Consider the following 22,406-nt stretch of genomic DNA (forward strand, 5'->3'; position numbering starts at 1 on the left):
ACACGAAACTCCAGAAAGCTTCCAGTGGCTCCTTCATTGCATTTCTTGTTGTGACAGAAACAGGACCCTTCAGGAGGAAGAATTGCACAGGACAGATATCCAATGACAAATAAAAGCATATGAAAGAGCCAATGTCAAAAAATTCTGATTTTAATGGTTGATAAGAGGCAATAGCAATGTTAATCTTTGGAAGCATCCAGATTATCTGTAATTAAGCATCGAGACACACCTGAGAAGTGCTAACATCTTGTATATTTCCTTAATATAACATTTCTGAGGTGCTCTTACCAAGAGCCATAAGCGTCTTATGGCTTATGGTAAGAAACATAAACTTCCTGAGTTACAGAAATGTGTTCCTGTGGACATAGGTAATTACAAACAAAAGTTTTCAGAATAAAAAGTAAAGACATTTGAGGACCAAGGCCATTCACAAGATAAATCACTATTAAAATATTAGTGACACACAAGTTGAAAGTCTTCAAGCATGCCTAGAGTATCCTCATGCCGTGTACAGAGGCTTGGCCATGGTTATAATCATGCCATGGAAACCACTTGTGCTGTGCAATTGCACGTGTGGTGTCCCACAGGAACTTACCAAACTGGAAGGAATGATGCCAGTTAACACTTTCAAAGCAATATAAGCTCAAGATTTCAAGTTTCAGAAATACTTAGAAGCACTCAGTCTTGGCAGAAGGAGTAGAGGGCTTGTCTGCCCTGCAGCATCAATGCTTTCACAGTCTTTGGCTGTATCAGAGAGCTCAGCTCTTAGTAAGCTTTCTGTGGCTGGGTACTTTGTCACCAGCTTCATCCAATAAAGCAGCAGTGGGGATTTTAAAGGGATAATTAATGCAAAAAAGTTGTTCTGACTAAAGCAATACCAGTCTTTACCAGTTTCAGAAAGGAGCCAACAACTCAACAGTTATGGCCTTATTAGAAACATGAGTAAAAGTTTTATATTTTTCCCTCAAAAAACCATATCTACTGTTGCTGAACCGAGGAGAAAAGAGGCAAGGGAGCTAAATAGGTAACTGGTCACTGTAGTATGATGAGGCCAGAACTTTCTCTGACTTATAAATAGCCCAGCCAAAGTCTGGGATGAAGTGTGCTGGGGTCATACAAAGAATTCATGGCACATGCCAGAATTGTACAATGTTGTAATTGTAACCCTTGCTTTCATTTATTAACTGCAGTATTTCTTGTGCCAAGTCTGTAGTTAAACTGCACATTCTCTGGGAAGCAAAAGTGTTGTCTTTATATTCAACAAAGTGCCTGTAACTCTTTTGGAGCCACAATTATTGTAGTATAGTTCTGCACATTGCTGTAGAACTCATATCCCAAAGAGCCTTTCTGAAACATCAGTTACACTCTACAGCATTCCCCTCTCCTCTCACTTTTTTCCTTTTTTCTTTCTTCTTTTCTTCTCCATGCAAAAAGAGAAGAGCATAATGCCAGATGTATCAAGCTGCTGGGTTTGCAATATGCTTAGCAACAAAAACAGCCTCTCTGACAATGATCCCAGTGAGAGGAAGCGTTTCACAATAAAGCCATTAGCCATGATGTGGTCTGGAGTTCCAGATGCATGTGTCTAAAAGTTGGCCTTTTTTTTTGCCTATCTGGTTTCCTGTGAATTCTGGACTGTGAAATGCACAATGTACCATTTTTATTGGCCCATGTATATTGGAATGATATGCCTATAGTGATGCCTGCAAAATTACTCCTGAACACTTTGGAGGCCATGTGGAGTTCATTTGCATTTCTTCCTTAAGGCTTGGGGAAAACTACTATTTTTTAAGAAAAGACATTTCCTTGTGAAAAAACATGCAATTTTTGATTCCCTTCATAGTATTTTAGAGAGAAGAAAAACATACAGCCTTTTCCACTTCCCAGTTCCTTATAAACTTTATATACCTTGAAGAAGAAATATTCCTCAGAATGCCTTCCATATGATCTACTTCAGCTAGTCTAATTCTGAATACACAGTTAATCTGAATAATATCTACTGAGATATTTAAAAGCCTGATTACATTAGAGAAATTTGTAGCTGTCTAATATTACCTCATTGATCACAATGATTCTTGTCAGTAAGGAGCTGTGAATTGCAGGCACAACAATTCACAACCCAGCACTTATTTTACAGACTATGTCTTTATGTCCACACAGCTAATCTAAATGTACTCTGAGGGTGCATTTCCTTAAATATTCTGATTCCTGGCTTGACTTCTTCATTTCACAAGAGTTCTTAGTCAATAGATATTGTTATATGTGATTCTAGGGAAATAAAATCGAAAAAGCCTTCCAAGCCATCCAAGCAATGCAACAGATGCTTAGTTTAGGAGGGCGGGAGTATATTTCCTTTTCTTCCAGACAAAACAGATCTACAGTAGAAGACCAAAAACTGTAGTGATACTGGGATTGAAGACAGGAGTGGCAGAGCTGAAAGACCATGCCCATGTCTTGGGACATAGCAACAGCAAGAACCTTATTACTTAATGACACCACTGCTATGAGGAGGATTACTTGTGGAATAAGCTCACACGAATAAATCAGGGTGACTTGGTTAATTGTCTTTTTTTTTTAGAAAAAAATTCCCAAAAGAACTGCAGCTCATTTTTTCCTAATCAGTCTAAGAAAAGATAGCCTAAAACTAGATCAGATTGAAATAATTCTTTCAGATTTTATTGGAAGATAGGGAAAGTAGAATATAATATAAAATCTTTCAAAACTGATTGGAAGCATGTATCCACTTTATACATGAGATAATTTCAATGGAATAAGCACTTCAGCTATATTTAGGATTTATGGCCATTTTCTAAACAAAGCTGCCAAGTAAGAATAAAATTTTACTTGGCAAATTTAAGCATGTTTTGTTTCAAAACATATGGTGTAGATATTTGAGAAACTTATTTAATGATGCTTGAATTCTCTCCTTAACTTCCCTTTCCCATTATACTGGCTTTGAGGTACAGTGTATTTTATCAGATGTTTCTCACAAACCCATCCTCCTGACACTCTGCTGTTCTGTCTCAGACCTGCTGCACTGTCCTTGTCTCCTTCTGCCTTATAAAGAGTCTTTAATTGGTAAGGCCTAACAGAAATCCTTCTCTGCCCCTTTTGCTTACACTCAGCTCCTTTTGCTACCTTTTTCTCTGCATCATTTTATGCCTATTTTTCCCTGACTTTCTTCAGTTGAACACTATCCAAACTTTTCTGCCTCCCACACCTCACTCCCAAAACCTAATTCCCCAACTGATGGAGTGTTAGAATACTAACAGAAGAAAAGCCATCAATTTCATTACAGAGATCGGCTGAATGTCAAAGTGGGATTACTTAAAACTCTATTATTATAGTTTTTCTTCATTTAGGGTGAAATTCTTCTAGAAAACTCTGAAAAAAACCCAACCTTACACACATATTCACATGTCATTCCTTTAAATTTTGCTGTGCATAGAGCTACTAATAATATCATTGTGGAAAACAAGGAATATTTTCTTCTTTGAGAAGAATCTTATCCCAATTTTGTATTCAAATATATCCTTCAGTAATCAGGGGATAGCAACTGGATAAACTAGCTGTTTATCTTTTTTGACATCATTGCTCGCTGTTAACATTAGTTTTAATTTCCAGGCTTTTAACTGACACACAATCGAGTTCATAGTCATTTATGTTGTAGTATGCTGTAATTTGATTTTGCAGCATTCTATAAATATCCATTTTACAGAGGTCAGAAAATATCAGGTGCTAGAAATATCTTTTTGCATGAAATTAGCTCTAGTTTGCCAATCAACACTGTTTAATTCTTATTTGTATTTTTGTCTCTTTTATCTATAGTATGTACAATATATGGCACATTCACAATACGCAGGATATCACAAGTAAAAAAAAGCATAAATCTGAAAAGTTCTTCATGTTGTTTAATATTAATGTCACACTAAAAATTATAGAGCTGGAAGGGTTTAATAGTTTGGGTTTTTTATTTGATTGGTTGGTTGATTTTTGTCTGGTTGGTTTGTTGCTGGTTTTTTTTTTTTTCTTTCTGAGAAATAGATTTTAGCTCCGGTCCCGGTGTTAGCAACATTGAATTTTTAAATAGTTAAGAATTCATTGTCATTGTTTTTGCTCAAATTCAGAGAATGGAACCACTAGATTCCATTGCTGGTGGGATCCTGTTGTGACTTGGAATCTCCAAGGAAGGCCCTTGGTGACCAGTAATTGCCAGTTGTTAGTGATGAGGGGTGTTCAGGGAGCACTAAGTTAAATCTTGGGTGTAGCCATTTACAGCTCAGATATCTCTAAGTGTTGGAAGGTTTCTTGGGAAGACACTTCAACAAACAGCAGTGCTGTTTAGCCATCTTTAAATTTTCTTATAATTTCTAATAAATAAAGTTGTACTTTTGTTTCGATGGAGGTTTTTGTTTGGTTTTTGATTTTGTTTTTGTTTTTGTTTTCCCTAAATTTGGTTTTGCTCCATTAGAAATTATACAAAATATCAGTATTTTCCTATCTCCTTCAAATTAGTTGGAAGATGTAAGAAATATGTGGCATTAATAAATATGTAAGCTTGAATATATAAATACTTAAAGAAGGGGAATATAAATAACATTCCCAGTCACTTTTCAAGAAAAAAATCTATGTACTCATGAAAGCCTTCTATCATACTCTATTTGGCCACAAAGTTGTTATTTCCAATAATATTATGGTTTCATTACATGCTTTTGTTCCATTTACTGCAATAAAATAATTTCTTCATTGTTAAATAATGAAAGCAGAAAACAAAATAAAAGAAATGCTTTGTTATGTGTTTGTAAAGGAAAGGAATCAGAGCTGTTTGAACAAATCAGCCTCTGTTACACTGGGAGAACCTTGAAGTAGGAAGTCAAGGTCACCATTGGAAATGTTTGTGAGTGTGGGGGCATTTGCAACCATATCCAAGCACAAAGGCACAGCTGATTCTGCAGAGGCTGGGGGGATTAAAGATGAAGCTCCCAGCAAAGTAGGCACAAGGGTTGAAGCTTCACTTTTAAGGTGTTGTAAAGGAACATACCGGAGTGTCAATATCAATCATTCCTTTACGGTCCGGTTTTGCATTTTCTATTTATTTATCTGTTCTTCTTTTGTTTAGCAAAATCCTCAGCCTTCCAAGCTGTGTTGAAGTAAAAAGTGAGGGAGCTTTTACATGGCTAAGGTCTATTAGTGAACTAATTGACTAGTTCCCCTCTCCAGCCCATAAGTGTTCTCACATTTTAGACAATCACTCCGTGTCTAACGTGTCCACTTTCCAAATCACTTTTCCAACTTTCTCTGATGAAGTCAATAGGTTGTAGGACCACCATGAGTGCCTGTGGAGAGCTTGGCACTAGGGGAGTGTTGTGTGTTTCAGCCCTGATAGCCTGAAGTAGCTATTAGCTCTAATTGTTGAATGGTTGAGCGCTTTGAAGGACAAACTTATGTCCTAAGGCTGTGGCCCTGATGAATGTAAGGGTTTCTTTCACTTGTCATTAGTAATTGAGGGTAAATTAATATTTACTAAGCAGAGTTTCACAGGAAAGAGAATGCATGAGAAATCTAAGGAAAAAATGCCACAGGAGAAAATGTTGTTTCCTTTAACACTTTGAACTCAGTGGCAATTAAAAAACAGCTAGTGGAAACTTGGGATAAAATTAATAATTTTATTACCTTCCCCCCTTATAATAACAATAATTTCCTCTCCCTTGATATATAAACGTTATAAACATTCCAGATGCATAATATATCTTATTAATGGGTGATACCCTGCTAACCCGAACTGCTGAATTTCAGAACTGTTGACTTGTACAAAATACATTTCATTCACAATATGTGAAAATCTATCATGGCTCTGTGTGTGTTTACAGAGGAGCTACAAAGGAGCCCATTCCTATGTAGCATTTGATTTATTTAACCAATTAGAAAATGCTACAGATACAGCTTTTTGGACCAAACTGTAACCTTTAAACATCAGAGGTTCTTGTCATATGATATGTAGTATACATAGACATTAACACTTTTGTTTGATGTTTGCTTAAAGCACCACTAAAGCCCTGAAGTCATCCATATGTTGACTGAATACCTAATGCTGATTGAATTAAATATGGCATTGGCCCTACTTGGTGGAGTCTTTCTCACCAGCTCCATAAGATTTTTTTTTTTTTTTGATGCTCAGCTATTCAGTAAAACCAAATGGAAGCATGGAACTAAAACTGGCAGTGTGTGCAACCCAGCAGAACAACAGACATAAAAAACAGTGTGTGAAATAACAAAGGGGCATCTTGGAATGAAATCAAGCCCTGGATTGTTCTATTGCCTCAATGTCTTGACTTTACTACCAAACCTCCCAGGCTTGCTTATGCAGCCAGGGCAGACACCCCTCACAGGGACACAATGTGTTTTAAGGAGAAGTTTTCTTCTGGTGGAATGACCTCTCCTACAGCCAAACACCAATCTGGATGCATGCCTTTGCTCAGGCTCCATCATGCCAGGAGCTGGGCTGAAGAGCAATGATAAGGGATTTTCTGTATTCAGACACAGCTATTTTAGATAAGTTCCAAAGCACAAATCTGATGTAAAACAAGGCAGGCTGCAATCTTATGATGAGAGGAAAGGAAACTTTGTGTAACAAGTAATTTCCCCCAGCCCTTCCACTGAGAAAAGCTAATATGCCTCAGCACCACAGACATCGAAATATCAGCTCCTCTATCTTCATTGAAGTGTCAAAGGTGCAGGGACAGCTAACAATTCTAACAGCTACCAATCCATACATTGAAGTGCTTTTATGGTTACATCCTAATATCCTGGACAAATGGAGCAGGAGCTAGGATTGCAGCTTTATGGAAGTAAAAGAGGATTTCAGATGAAAAAATCTACTCTGGCCAGTTAAACCAGATTTAAGTCTTTAAGCCCGTTCTTGCTAAGAAAGCCACATGAAACATTCTTACTGGAACTTTAAAGTCCCAAACTAAATATCATTATACAGCACATACATTGGATTCATGTGTCTAACGTTCCTTGGAAGAAAGCAAACCTTTTTTTGGGTATATATATTTGAGAAGAAAATTTTTTTTAGAAAGCTGGCATCATATTGTCTCTTTAATGTGGAAACAGCTAAAGTCACTGGTAATACTGTGTGAAATATCATCTTAATCTTCATTTGTCATACAGATCTGTTCCTCATTTTGAGGCATCTATGCTTTCAAGTAAAATTCTTTCACAGGTAGCCCTGATAGAACACCACTTCCAAACACTTGGAATCATGAAATATTCATCTTTTTCCTGAAATATATGACTCCTTGAAGAAGACACACCCTATGTTTCATTGAATTAGAAAGAAAAATACAAAACTGCCCTCTAAAGCCCCAGTGGAAGCTCATTAGACACCAATAAGTCAAGCTGTTTAACAAAAACAAATGTATCTGAAGCAGTGAAATCTGCACCTGGGCAGCTGCTGCACAGCTCCATCGGTGGCTCCCTCACCCACCAAACATCACAGCTGATTGCCCTGTGCTGTATATCTCTCTGTCCACAACAACTCAGCTGCTCTTTTCCTTCTGAGGCTGAAAAGGGAAATATTTCCAAGGGCCTAATTAATTTAGTATAGCAAGAAATTAGTCCAAAAGAAGGAGAAAGGAAAAAAACCCAACCAACAAAGCTCTCATGTTAACTACTGACACGGTACTATACAATTTCAAAGAAAGCATGTCTTACGATGGGCTTTAAGAGCTCAACTTGCCATTAACACCACTAATAAAAATGTAATTAGAACTGTAGTTTCATTTTCTCCCTCCAGCAGAGCATTACTGCATTCCTCCCCTGCACGGGCTCGGCGTTTTGGAGGTTGTAGTTAGCAGCCAGCAAGATGTGTCCTTTTGGCGGAACTTACCACTTTATGAAAGATGTGGTCAAGATCCCAAAGAACCGTATTGATACCAGATGTAGTCTTGTCACTGAGTCTTAAAACAAGACTCTCATGAATCTTAAGTTTCTATTTTCTTTCTGTGCTCTATTACAAGGAAAAGAGTCTGAGTGAATTACTGTCGATGTCGCTAGCTGAAGTATTTTTTACTTGAAAATAGACATCATCATGGGAAAATGTTATACCAGAAACTATGTCAAAACAAATTTTCACTAAATTAGGCAAGCTGAGGTTGTCATGTCTTAATTAAATGAATGCTTGCATAAATATGTTACATCTAGTCAGAATCAGTAGTCCTCAGAATCAATGCTGCATTCCCAATTTAGTTTTTAGACAATAAAGGCGTTGGCTTTTCAGCATTAGTGCTGTACGTGTTGCAAAACAAAACAGAAACAATTCTCATTGGTGAAGGATTTCAATAAACTTTAATAATATCCATATGTACAATAAATATTTCTGGACCCTCAAGCACTTATATTTCCTTTTGAACTTGTGAACAGAAATTGATTCAAGGTGATAAATTTGTAATCCATTATGATGGATGGAGCTGCCTTTCAAAAAAAGATAATGGTATATAATTTATATATTCTCTGCGAGTAGACTTGGGGAAAAATTATCTAAAAGGAAGCCAGATGTAATGAAATAGAGTAAATAAAGTCAACTGTAATATTAGTTTTTACTGAAGCATGTGCCACATAATTAGGAGTTCAAAGAAATGCAAATGATGTAAATATTTCTTTTGGCTACCACAGCTGACCTTGTAGCAACTGGGTTTAAAACAATATATTTATTAAATATCTAACATTAATTAAGTAAAGTACGATATTTGAATTAAATTTCAAGCTGGAAAAACAAGTGTCATAAGATTAAACAGAAACATATGTGAATTTCCAAACACATTTGCAAAGTACAGCTTTGCCATTAAAAGCTCAGATGCTATAGTTTTGCATAACAGAAAACCACAGCTGCACGTGTGGTAAAATAGGAAATGTTGATTTCTAAATGGTATTTGGCACGTTTGCATATTTATTCCCCATTGTCTTGTAGTTTTATTAAACAATCTTCTATTAAAATTCAAAACATCGCATTAGCAAATTCTGATGGCAGAGAAGATTGTAATCAGACCTCATGGCGAGGGTGCACATAACGTGATGTTGGAAGCCTTGCAATGAGAAAAGGACATACTGAAGATATCCACAGGGTGACAGGCAAAGAGAGCCTTTCATCCTACCTCTCCCTTTTACCCTGCAGAGACACTGAGCGCATATTGCCTTGGGTAAGGAAAGGCAGTTTGGCCACAAGTTTGAGAGGAGACAGGTTCTACCCTGGACTTATTTGTCCATAATGGAGTAATAAAAAACCTGTGCTAAGGTGACTTGAATGGATCCCTGTCAACACATCACATTATTGGCCACAGAACAGAGGAAAGCCTATGGGGAAAACCCATACCAATTCTAAGATGCTTTCCAGGTAAATGTGACTACCTTGCTGTATTACTCTCTGTGAAGAGTAAATACAACAGAGAGGACTTTTCATTCATCTGCCTTCTATAATGCAATATCAAAATAAAAAGATAAAATAATTGCAGTCTGTGCTTTTAACTAAATTACAAGAGATGCCACACACTGATGACCTGCAGGAAATGTATTCTTTCCTCATTCTGCAAGGCTTTTACAGGTTTTTATGTGAAATACAGGAGAAAGATGTAAAACCACAAGTAATGTGTAGCTAGTAAGAGCTAAGAAAAGTGTAGAAAAAGTATTCAATAAGTAGTCAGTGATATAAACCATTACAATGAGCCCTTCTTATATATCTGAAGCCAGATGTTGTTCCAAATTACATCACTGTAAATCCAGAATAGTTCCACTGAAGCCAATGAATCTACTCCAGATGAGAGAAGAATTTTTTCTGCAATCTATTCACTTCAGATCAGTTTATATCCATATGTCCATAGTTTACTGTAGTATTTTTTTAAATGAAGAAAATACCTGACATAATCCAGTGATCTCCAGCATAGTGTTTGTCTGAAAGAACAAGCTTCCCTAACAGGTAACTCTCTGCCTATCAAATCTCTTAAGTCCATTGACTGGAATCAAGCAAAGTTCATGATAAAGGGTGAAGAATAGTAAATCATCTCTTCACATATATTGTGTCCTGAAACCAAAATTCAGAATTCATGACTTTAAGGGTGTCCTGTTGACCATAGCTGTCAAAGTACAGCAGAAATTAGAGAAGCTTGTGGCATGTCACAACCCTCTGCCTTGCACATGCAGTGTATTTAGATCTATAAAGCAAGGGCAATTGCAGCAGATCTGCTCTTTAAGTGCAGCATGAATAATGGGCAATGGCAGGACTTTGTAGATGCCAGGGCTCCCTTACATGCCAATTTTGTGGCACAGCAGGTAACTGCAGAATTTATTTCATCTGGAGAAAGTGACAATAAATAGGCTACAGATTGCAGAAAATCAACTGCTTTTCAAGCGTATCTTGAACATTCCTGGTGGTGAGTGAAGGCATGTTTGGTGTACATGAACAGAATTATTTTCTCCCTAATTTACTCATGTATAGACACCATGTTGCAGAAAGTAATGTTCTTTGCATTAACCCAGCAGATGTGACAGTTTAGTAGGAGCAGAGATATAGCAGGGGGATTTAGAGTATCTTTCTCTCCTGCATGATTGATTAATAGTCAGATGTCTCCAAAGGATTAAAGGCTTGTCAACAGAATGCAAAACCAGGGATGATGTTTTTTTTATCTTTCTTGAGGGAATTCAGACTTCTGATTCAAGAGGATGTGTAGCTTTTATCTGCTCAAAACTGCAGCTCATCTTGTGACTATAGGTATGCAATTGAGCAAGAACCACCTTTTGTAAGACCCACTCAGACTGGTAAATGTTTTTTTCACCTAAGAATGCAGGTATTTGCATGCCTATTTGAATATGTGCCTGGGAAATGGAAAATGTGTACTATTTCTTACGTCTCCAAAGGTAATTCAAATTCACAGAGACAAGTGGCCATGCCAATCCATGCTCATCCTCCCATTCCTGTTTAGCCATTAGGGTTGAAGGCCTCTGCCACTTTCCTTGATGGTGTTTTTAAGGTACCCCAAATTTAAGGCAGCTATCACCAAACCAAGAGGAGACAAAGTGGGAATAATTGTTGCTATAATATGATGGCAGGAACATAACATGGAAGAGGAACACCTTATAGTTTGTCCTCTTGCCCTTGATTTTTAGTCCTTTGGTGGTTTTCCAGTTGCTCTGCAAGGCTGGCTACATTTTAGAGCTGGGAATGGGAATAGTCCTGGGAGCAGAGCCCAGTTCCATCTTTCCAGATGAGTACCAAAGCCATGAGTCTGTGCAGCCCAATTCCCTTTAGCTTGCCCTCCTGCTGATGCTTTGACTTTTGCTCACCAGAGCAAACAATGGTTTTACTTCACTAGGAGGGCCAACAGTGACTATTCTGCCACCCAGCAAAGGCAAACACCTGGGAGTTTGCCTGTTTCTTTCGAAAATGGGCTTGGATTTCCCCAGGGTAAGAAGGTTCTTTAACCTGAATTTGTCACTTCATGGATTAGAGCTGTTTGGTGTAAGCTTTTCTGGAGGGATTTCCAAGGGAACATGCCCACAGCTGTGGCCTTTGGTACCGACCTCAGTACTGCCCGTGTGTGAATTTGCTCAGAATATGCCAAACCTCAGATCCCTACCAGGACACAGGTCTTTATATAACAAGGCCCAACAAGTTGAGTTCTGTGCCATGAAATCCCACACAGCTCTCCATCTCTGGTCTCTAACACCTTCCTACACAGACTGAAACAAGTGCTTCCACACAGGGCCTGACCAGCTCAGGTACCTGGAAGTGTCCAGCAAAGTTAAACATTTCTGGGATCAAGAACTGCTAAAGATGACCAGTTCAGCTTCTCTCTGAGGACCTGCATGGCACAGAAATAGTGCTGTGGTAGTTTCCAGGGTGATCTTTCAGGTGCCCTCCTGGCTTGTGATCTGCAAAACTCCATGTTCTTCCAGCTGACACTTTCTCTGAGCAACCAGAAATCACCTCCTGCTTCTTGGTTTCAATGGGGAGAGAGCCAATAACTACAGCCCAGGTGGGAACTTTGGTGCACATTGACAGGTAAGATCAGAGAAGGAGGGCTCCCATTCCAGCTTTCTTCTGAGTATTTAAACAGCAGCCAGAGAGAGTTACTGGGGGTCCATTTCCTCGGTGGGATTAAGTGGGGATTGTTCCTCTGATCACCAAGATGATTGTCTGAGTGGAATTTTCTGCAAGACATCCATCTTTATTAAAATAGCATTATAATATGAGATGGAATTCATAGAGCACTTTGCACAACTGTAGATATTATCTTAAGCATGGGCTATTACTTTTCCTTTCCCTAGTTTTGTGGTTTTCAAGGCTCACAGCCAGTTTATCTTCCTGCAGAGCACAGATAATTCCCTTTGATTTGAGGGAAGTTACACATGACACATACAGGAGAACAGGAACTTCATATTTTCTTTTAAAAACAAACAAATAAAGACTAAATGGGGGGGTTCAATTTTACACTGAATATTAACTGAATTGTGCAGTTTTTTAGCAAAAAAATCATACAACACTTCTAAAACTGTGATGAACTATTCTTTTTAGTGGCTCTATTACACTGAAAATGATAGGATTCTTAAAAACCCACATAAAAAAATATTCTGTGCATTTCTCTGCTTTATTCTGCAAAGTTGTGCTGTTGAACTTCATTTTTTTTTGTCAATACATGGCAACAACAATGTTCAGTGGTAGAAAACAATATTGAAAGCTGCTGTTGAAACTGGATCTACTCTCAGTGCTGACTCCAGCTGATGTTATGGTGGGGCCCTGCAACATCCACTGAGCAGCCTCTCTCTTTGTAGATTTTCATCAGTTTTACATGCCGTAAATTTCAGCTTCAAACTGATTCTCATCTCTGTCAGAACGGTGATTTTTTAACCTACCAGTTTACTAACTAGAGAGAATAAAGATAAGTGAAATTACCTCCTTCCAACTCTGTGAATGTAATTTTAAAATAAATAAAAAGCATGAGCATAATGCATGAGTCACACAGAGCCTGATGTAACTACCAGTGACAGCTGAAACACATATGCTTTATTACATGATACTGTTAAACAGCAGGAGAAAGTTCCAAATTTTTAGGACTTATGCAAGTTAGAGAAACCAGCAAGTTCTTCAGAGAACAACTTCTAAATATTTTTAGGGCGTAATAGAAATCAGAATGGTGAAAGAGAAAGCCAAAGAATGAGGCCAACAAATTTTTGCAACACATTGAAATTTATCTTTCTCTTAGGGGTTTTCTTATATTTTTTTATTATTTTCTACCCATGCGCAATCTAGCAGAGTGCTTGTTCGGCTAAATGTTTCACTGCACATATAATTAAAAGTTACCTTTACCTATGTATTTTCTGCTTCATGAAAAAACTACCATTGACTTTGTAGCTGAAGGCAAGGGTAAAAACCCCTTACATGTAGATTAAAAAATGTCTAGCACACTGAGGTCAAGTATTTTAAGTAATTTATTCACATTTCAGATCAAAATCTATTATGTTTTCTTTCAGAAATTTGTACATATTTTCTATATATAAGTACATGTTAAACTAAATGTATATTGGCTTGAAATTAACACCTTGGCTTTTCAATCAGTGTGACACCAGTAAAGTATTTGATGGGGAAATAAGCTGTTTTGGCCACTTTTATTTCTGTGTACTTTTTACTCTTGTAAGTGAAACATATCTGAGATGCTTATGTTAAGTTCAATTTAAAGACAAGAACACTCATTGTCTTCAGAAAAGACCATGGATTTTTCTTTTCCTAGAGCACATTTGTATAGATAAATCATGTGGATTGCAGTCTTGGCTTTGGGTCTGATTGATGAGGAGTATAACTGATGTGCACTGCTATGTGCATCTACTTCATGTGCTCTGAGTTTTAAATCTCTTTGGAGAGTGCTGCGTCTGTTGCCTATGAGTGCTCATTCTCTCACTCTTTCTCAAAACAATGTGAATTGTTAATAAATCAGCTGATAAATTGTGCTCAATAATATGCAGTATATCTATCCTAGGCAGGCAAGATCAGTCAAACTTTTGGAGGTGAACTGAAAACAGTTTTCTATTGGTCTGTTGGAGCAGATCTGGAGCATTCAAACACAGGGAATTACTGTCATTTCAGGCATGGAAATTTCTGGGGAAGTAGGCTGGCTGTTCTTCAGAAGGAAAAGAACTTAGTGTATTAGATAACAAAAAGCATCCTGCAATGTTCTAGGTGTATGTGCTTGGTAAATCCTGCACTTAAGCCTTTTTAGGTCAGTCCTGACATGGACTAAGACATAGAGAGTGGAATCAGATGGTGACTGGGAAGTTGCACATCATCCCTTGCTGTGGTGACTTAGCCAGGGGTGTACACAAAAGGCCCCTTTTTTTTCCATCCTTGATGGAAAATGACTGGGAAGAGGATTTTCTCTTATGTATGCCTGCTGCATGAAACATTCAACAGTATAGGAAAAAAAAAGAATATTTCAGTGTGAAGAGACCTAAAATGACCATCTAGTCCCACTGCTTGACCAATTCAGGGCTGACCTGAGGACCAAAGATATTAAAGATTTTGTCCAAATGTCTCAAGAACAAGCAGGCCTGGGGCATCAACCGCCCCTCCAAGAAGCCTGTTCCAGTGTTTGGGCAGCCTCTCAGTACAGAAAGGCTTCCTCCTGTCCAGCCTAAACCTTCCCTGGTGCAGCTTGGAGCCACTGCCACATGTCCTGTCACTGGATACCAGGGGGAAGAGATTGGTACCTCCCTCTCTGCTTTCCCTGCCACAGAGAGAAATGAGGTCACCCTCAAATTGTCAGCGTTTTCCTGGCGTTCGGCCTAGCAAACATGCAAGTGCAAAGAATCTGCCACAATCTTCTCTTACCAAGGATCTCCAAAAAAGCATTGTATTGTGCTTTGGGACCTTCAATAAAAGGATTTCAAGTAAGGGAATGTAAACAGAATTTATCATGGAATGATAGCACCAAAGGGAATAGCTGTGAACAGACTGGAAGAAAATTTATGTATGTGACATTGTCTGTGCATAACTGGCGCATATTGTAATAATCATTATTTGAATTATTCTTTTCCTTTCTACTCGACAGGCCTATCCATTATGAAAATTGTTATTGTTTCAATGAGAATACAAGTTGTTCTGAGTTTTTGGAAGCAGATTGTAACTATTGTTGCCAGTTCCTAAAATGCCTAGTGGGCATTGCTATTTATTCAGTAAATAAATAGTTTAAAAAAATAATTGTTATTTGTTAGAATGAACATACTTGAATCAGTTCTAGTCCCTATAGTGCAAGGCCTTCCAGTCAGAATTTGCTGTTTCTAACTGATACCAGCATTTACCAGCTGAAAATGCTTTAGCAGTCAGGATATGAAAATGAGAGCTGTCATAAATTAGTGATGAAGGAATATTTCATAGAAATCATAAGAAAGGTTTCAAAATCATAGAAAGGTTTGAGTTGGTAGGGACCTTAGAATGATCTAGTCTCAGCCCCCTGCCACAGACAGGAACACTGTCCACTAGACCAGGTTGCTGAAAGCACCAGAAATAGTTTGTTTTGAACTACTAGTATTTTTGCCATCTGTAAGGAACAAATGTTGGATTTGTAACATCTAAAAACACCAGTACTGAAATTAAATCCCAGACTCTTAAAGTAGGCCAGGCTGCTCTGCAGCTGAGGCATATTGTGTTGCTGGTAATGGATACTACTGAAATACCATCTACTGAAGTACCACCTACTACTGTAGTTGGTATCAGCTATTTTAACCCTAGATTATGTCCTGTGTGTGCCCAGCTCATCTTGATATTGGTGGGAAGTAGAAAGTGTGATATTTTTTAATATTTTCGTTCTTAGGGCTTTCCACTTGAGCCAGAAAGGCATCTGGGCAGAGGTCTTGCAGTGGTCTGTGGAAGCTTCTTACTTAGGAAGTGAGAATTGCCAGATTCTTGAACTTTCTAGCTTTTAAAGACAGCAAAACATTTTTTCTATGAAGTCCTTCAGGGGGAATTCTGCCTTCATCCCTTCCCTTCCCTTCCCTTCCCTTCCCTTCCCTTCCCTTCCCTTCCCTTCCCTTCCCTTCCCTTCCCTTCCCTTCCCTTCCCTTCCCTTCCCTTCCCTTCCCTTCCCTTCCCTTCCCTTCCCTTCCCTTCCCTTCCCTTCCCTTCCCTTTTCCTTTCTTTTCCTTTCTTTTCTTTATTCTTTTCTTTCATGAATAAGTGAGCCATTCTAGCAGAATTAAAGGAAATTAATTGCACATGGTATTAAACTGGAGGAGGCCAGGTCAAAGAATTTTCATTTTCAGTTTAAAGAAGCCAACCTTCCAATCACTGTAGCTGGAACTCACTGCGCTTGAAGTTCAGTTTCATAAGTGTCTGATAATGCTCAATCTGAAAATTGAAGAAAAGGGAACAAAGAAGAGGGAAAACAGACTTTTCTCAGTGGTATTTAGTGTAGCAAGAGGCACAAACTAAAACACATGAAATTCCATTTAAATGTAAAAAAATTGGTCAAACACTGTTACAGGTTGCCAAAGAGGTTGTGGATTTCCTCTCCTTGGACATATTCAAAACCTGATAGCCATGGTCCAGAGCAACCTGCTGGAGTTATCCCAGCCTTGAGGAGGGGCCTTGGGCCAGATGATCTCCAGAGGCCCCTGGCAAACTCGGCCATTCTGGGACTCAGGGTGCTGTGGAACACTTTTGAAATCCAACCTAGGATTAACCACAGTTAATTTTCTTCTGTATCTATGTGACTATTTTTTCTCACTTTTCTTTCCTCCTGCAAGTGGGAGCAGAAAAACATGTGTGCTTAGCATGAATGAAATTAATCTTAGGGATGCAAAATGGATTTCTGGTCACTCATGGAAAATCTTCAAGGAGGAGAACAGAGCAAATGTCATTCTGCAGAACCCTGTTTCTGATGTAATGAATCTATGCACGACAATAAGTATTTTACTATATTTATAGCTGTCAGGCTATAACCAATTCTAAGGTACTTTTTTATAAAGAGCACCATCTCAAATAGACCCATATGCACATGGACATGGTTTTTTTACCTCTTCACACTCATAGAGATCTACTTCATAAATGCTCCTTTTATCCAACTAAAAAACAGCGGAATACTGTTTGTCAAGAGCAGGGATTACACCTTCCAGCACATATAACCACTGCTCAGACCACAATATTTCCTTGCAAGTGTTTACTAAAACTTGTCTTTAAATTTTTGTTTTGCTTTTTGAGCCTTAGAGGCTGTTTGCTTTAGGAGTGATTTTCACATCCTGTATTTTTGGTGCAAATGTTTTCCACAGTATTTTTAAAATATCTTGTCTTGTACTAAATATATAAAAAGTTTCTTTTTGACTCAATATATTTTATTAGTTACCAGTTAAGCATATCCATAACAACAAAACAAAAAAATATAGGGTTTATCATTAAGTTACTTTGAGACAAAAATGTGAAATTAATGTATTTATCAATTTCTTTTAAAAGAAGAGTTCAACAGCTTTTCTAAGTCAACAGAAGTTTTCCTCCATGTACTTTGAAGTCAGAAAACTGTAGCTGTTAAAAGTGGAAGCATCATAAAATCATAATAGGAAAAATGTTTTTCATAGAGAAAAGGTTATTTAAGTATTTCAAATCAACTGGATGAAAGAAAGCAGTCAGGGATTTATAGTCTGGTATCACAATTCTGTCTGCTGGGTTTTTGCTACTAAAAATAGGATATGTGTATTTTATAAGTTCCATTTAATTCCAGTTCACCATATCACTCTTAGAGCTTCACACATATTGCACTGAAGCAGGAACTGGGATAGAATATGTCAGGAAAATATCAGGGGGAATTCATTCCTCTGTTGTTATTGGTATCAGCTGCTGGCAGTGTGCAATCCTCAGGGGAAGATGTACCCTCAAGGTCTCATGCTGTATTATTACACACAGCACACAGGTACATTAGTTACACTGTCTTTCTTCCACACACACCGTGTGGTATTCGAACACCAATTAGCATTCTACATTAAACAGGGAGCATCCTGGGGCTGCCCGTATTTAATTATTTTAGTGTGCCATTCTGTCTGACTATATGTCTAGCTGTTCAATTTACCTTGTGACATATTCTGTATGAAACAGTTTAGTGAAGGTGATCTTCAAATTAAGCACTGTCCCTGTGGGTAGCAGTGCTGTAATGTGGATGACAGAAGCAGACATCATCATCTCCTACATGGCCCTCCTCTTTCAGCAGCCCTGCTTCTGAGTACTTACACTTTCCCTCTGTCATTTCTGTATTTCTCTGCTCATGTCTCCTAATTTGAGTAGGGTATTTGCTCATTTGGAATCTTCTGGTTTTACTTTCCCTGCTTTTGAAATCCAAATTGCATGTAGCTATGGAGCCTTGTACTAATGCACCATGGCTGGTATCTCTCTTTGGAAAATCAGTTTAGTGCCTCTAAATCTTCATCACAGGCTTCAGATTTGGGATGAACAAATTCATTGCAAATAGCCTGGGTTACAGCAAGGTCTTGCCCTTGTGTGTGGGGCTGTAGAACCTGTGACACACCACAGGTATGTCAGAGCTGCTGCTGCAGATAGGCACGTGGAGAAAGTAACATTGAGGAAGAAAATTAGGAGGAGCTTATGGAACAGAACCACAAAGAGGTTGGATTATGCTGCTCTTGCTTAGAAGAATAAAATGTAATCATTAATTAGAGATGATCTCCACATTAATTTAATAAATGCATTTCCCTAATGAACTTTTGCATGTAGCTTGAAAAAATCCTCAACAGGCGGCGGGGGAAATGACAAGGCTGAGTAGCACCTCTGAAAAATGGTCCTGAAGGGCAAGTCTCCATCAGTGTCAGACTTACTGAATCTCTGCTCAGAATAAGCTGGGCTTGGTGCAGCTGCATCCTGGGCACCAGCATCACCAACCTGTGCTATCGTAGGATGAAGGGGATCACAGAGGATGGGTCCATGTTGGCCTCGCCTGAGCCACCCAGACTCACCTCTGATGCTTTCCCATCACAACATTTCTGTAGTTCATCCAAATCTGTGGGAACATTATAATTCTGACAAAACTTGCCTTGGTTACTTTATGCCACCTTTGTGAAATCAGCCATCCTCTTCTTTCCCTGGCAGGCTGGTTGTACAGCTAGGGAGCCCAGAGTCACAAATATGCAAAGCCTGGCAACAGAGAACATCAGGATGTGCTATATTCCTGTGTATATATACATATATATATATATATATATATATATATATATATATATTCATTCCTATGTTAATAGGAATTATAGGAATTATATATAGGAAATATAGGAATGATATATTACTATAATGTTCCTATATTCCATGGGGAATGCAACCAGAAATATCATTGACTAGATCCCACATTTCCAAGGAAATTCCTAATGCCAGTTAAACGATTTTTAGTGTAGAATGAAACATTTATTTCAAGGAGAAATATTTTTATTTCATTTAAAAATATTGTTATAGAGTATCATTACCATAATAGAAAATAGCTTTTATTCCCTTATCCTCTCCATCACTCACACCTACACACAGAGTTTAGAAAGAATATTTTCTTACATTCTTACATGTGTTTGTAGAGGGAAAATTATCTTCCCAGCCTATTCTCAAAGCAGGCAGATGTAAATCTCAATACTGGTCCTCTGTGGCTGGTTTGATGGTTTATACTGATTCTGTCCAGGAGGTGACATTGAAGCTCCTCTCAATAATGCAGATGTGGGACATGAAGCAATTTTTTCAGCATTGAATATATGGCTTAAGAAAGTGTATTCTGGCCGACTGAGAACTGAGGTGCATTCAGGTCCACTGTTTTCTTCTGGCAAAACCTTTCCTTTACAGCCAAGGCAGACAATGAACAAACCAAGCACTCATGCCATAGAGAGCAATGCTGCAGTGGTACACGCTTCTGTTGCAGACCTAAAGATCTCATGGTTAAAGGTTAGATAAGGATGTCATATCTTTAATCAGCACTGTTGATAAAGAATGAAGCACTGAGAAGTGTCCACACACTAATCTTGGCAAAGCAATTTTTGGTTTCCATTTCTTATAAAAGCAAAATATTTATCACTTAAAAATTGACAATATCGTCAAAACTTCTTTTTCTCCCTCCATATTGTCCTCTGGTGTTTTATTCACTTTTAAATTTTAGTATTTTTTTCCACAAAAGTGCATTTTTTCCCTGTTAATTAAAAGGATCCTAAATTGCTCTTTGGTGAAGGTTTTGAATAAAAATTATAGAAAATATAATAATGATAATTATAATATAGAAAATACAATAATGATAATTATAATAATAATAATTAATTTCAAAAAAGAAACTAGACTCTCTTTATTTTTTTGCACAACAGAAATGCTTTCAAATCTTTTCCCAAAATATTTTGCATACTTTGGCCTCTTTTAGTGGGGATAGTCAACTCTGTGTCAACACGTCACTTAATTCAGGTTAAACCATTCACATGATTTGTAATGTCTTTCTTTTTTGTACCCCAGTAGAAAACAGGGATACAGGAATACAAATCGCTTTAGGGAATACAATAGAGCTACAAACACTTGTTGGCAACTTCTTGAGATACCTCTGGCCAGCCTTCTTCAGCTGATAGCAGGTACTTTCCTTATCAGGATTCATTTGGGGATCAGGCAATTCACCCAGAGCTTTGCCTCAGTCCGAGCCTCAGAGAAACATTCTGGCAATGCTTCTCACTAAACCTGGAATATTACTAAAAAATTAGGCTGCATTGAGCAGTTTCTGTCATTAATTTCTCATTTGCAGTCCTCTTTCTGCTCCTTTGCTGACAATCTGTCTATATTTGTTTCTACTTCTGAGCCATTTTCTGCATGTTCTCCATGGAAACACAAGCTCAATATTATTTTAGTTGAACACAAAATCCCAGCATAGTTTCAGCACACTTGAAACTGGGACTCTGCTTCCTTGGCTACATAAGCTGAACTAGAGCTGAGAGCCGCAAGCAAAGCAATTCAGCAAAGAGCTCTGAGATTTGTGCAAGACTCAAAGTCCTTTTTCACCTTTTTGACTTTAAGCATTTTTATCACCCTCAGTGCTTTCCCCATCTTGCCAGGGCATTTATATTTCAGAGGTTTTCCCACAGAGTTATTTACTGGGTAATGTCTTCACTGAGAACATTTAACTTTAAGTCATAAATGGCGACTTGTTATTTTTATTATTCTGTAAAAGCCTTTTGTCCACTTTGTTTAGCATCACGAGCCTTTGCCTACAGTGAATTCCACTAGCACTACAACCAAAGTATCACAGCCAACAACTCACATTATACATGAGCCTTGGATAAGGCTGTGGACTAAGCCATGCAAAGAATCACTGAGTGAGTGGTGTTCTTTCCTCCCTTGCTTGCCAGCATTATTTAAAAGTGATGCCAGAGCATTTTTCACTTAAACCCTATAAATATAGCTCTTTGAACATGTTCTGTTGTTGATTTAAAATTTAAACATTTAATTTAACTTCCCATTAAAATAAAATCTCACAGGCTCCTCTGAAATGTAACATGCTCTGAGGCAGCTTTCCATTGTGAGGGAGAGTAACAGCTAAATGAGATTTTTTTCCCCTCCTAAATTGAGATTTGGAAATTATATTAAATGGCATTGTTTATTGTAGTGAATAAGAAAGAGCACTAAAAGGATGGTTCTGCATTCAATATAGTCTGGCAATTTCTGCTTTAAGGCCTTATTTTCTGAATCACTGAAATCAAAGACAGGATTGCTACTGATTGAGAAATGAGTAGTACCATGCTGGAAGAGCCCATCTCAGATCCTGCTGAAACCACTGGAAAGTTTTAGACTTTAGACAGCAGCCATGTAAAGAGAGATGTGCCTTCTCTGGATCTTGTGGAAATGCACCTGGAGAAGGGTACTGGAAACCACTGGAAAAGTCTGTGGAGGGAATGAAGCTCTGCTCATCTCCAAACAGTGCAGGAGGGGCCAGGCAAGTAGGAAAGTTGGATCAAGGCCATAAGGCAAAACAATGACCTCTGCTAGGTTTTCCTTCCTCCTGTGGTGTGTTCTTGTTGCCTTTTCCAGAGAGCTTTTGTTCACCTTCATTAAATACAAATAAACTCCATTGAATAGACCGAGTTGGTTTTGTACTGCAACAATTCCAAACCCTGCATCTCTTCTTTTCCCCATTTGAAACAGAGCCATCACAACTTGAACCCCACAACCTTGAAGTGAAAATAGGAATTTCTTAGATATGGAAATCTCCTTTCCAAGGAGGGTGTTCACTTATAGCTGATATTATTTGCTTAACTTCCCTACTCCCAGAACAACTTAAACATCCATCTTGTGTGCCAAGATACAGCAAATGAGCAACTGCTTATGCTTTAATGAGTACAAACAAAATTAAAAACCTACATGC

This window comes from Ammospiza nelsoni, chromosome 4 (assembly GCF_027579445.1).
Source record: "Ammospiza nelsoni isolate bAmmNel1 chromosome 4, bAmmNel1.pri, whole genome shotgun sequence".
Taxonomy (NCBI): Eukaryota; Metazoa; Chordata; class Aves; order Passeriformes; family Passerellidae; genus Ammospiza; species Ammospiza nelsoni.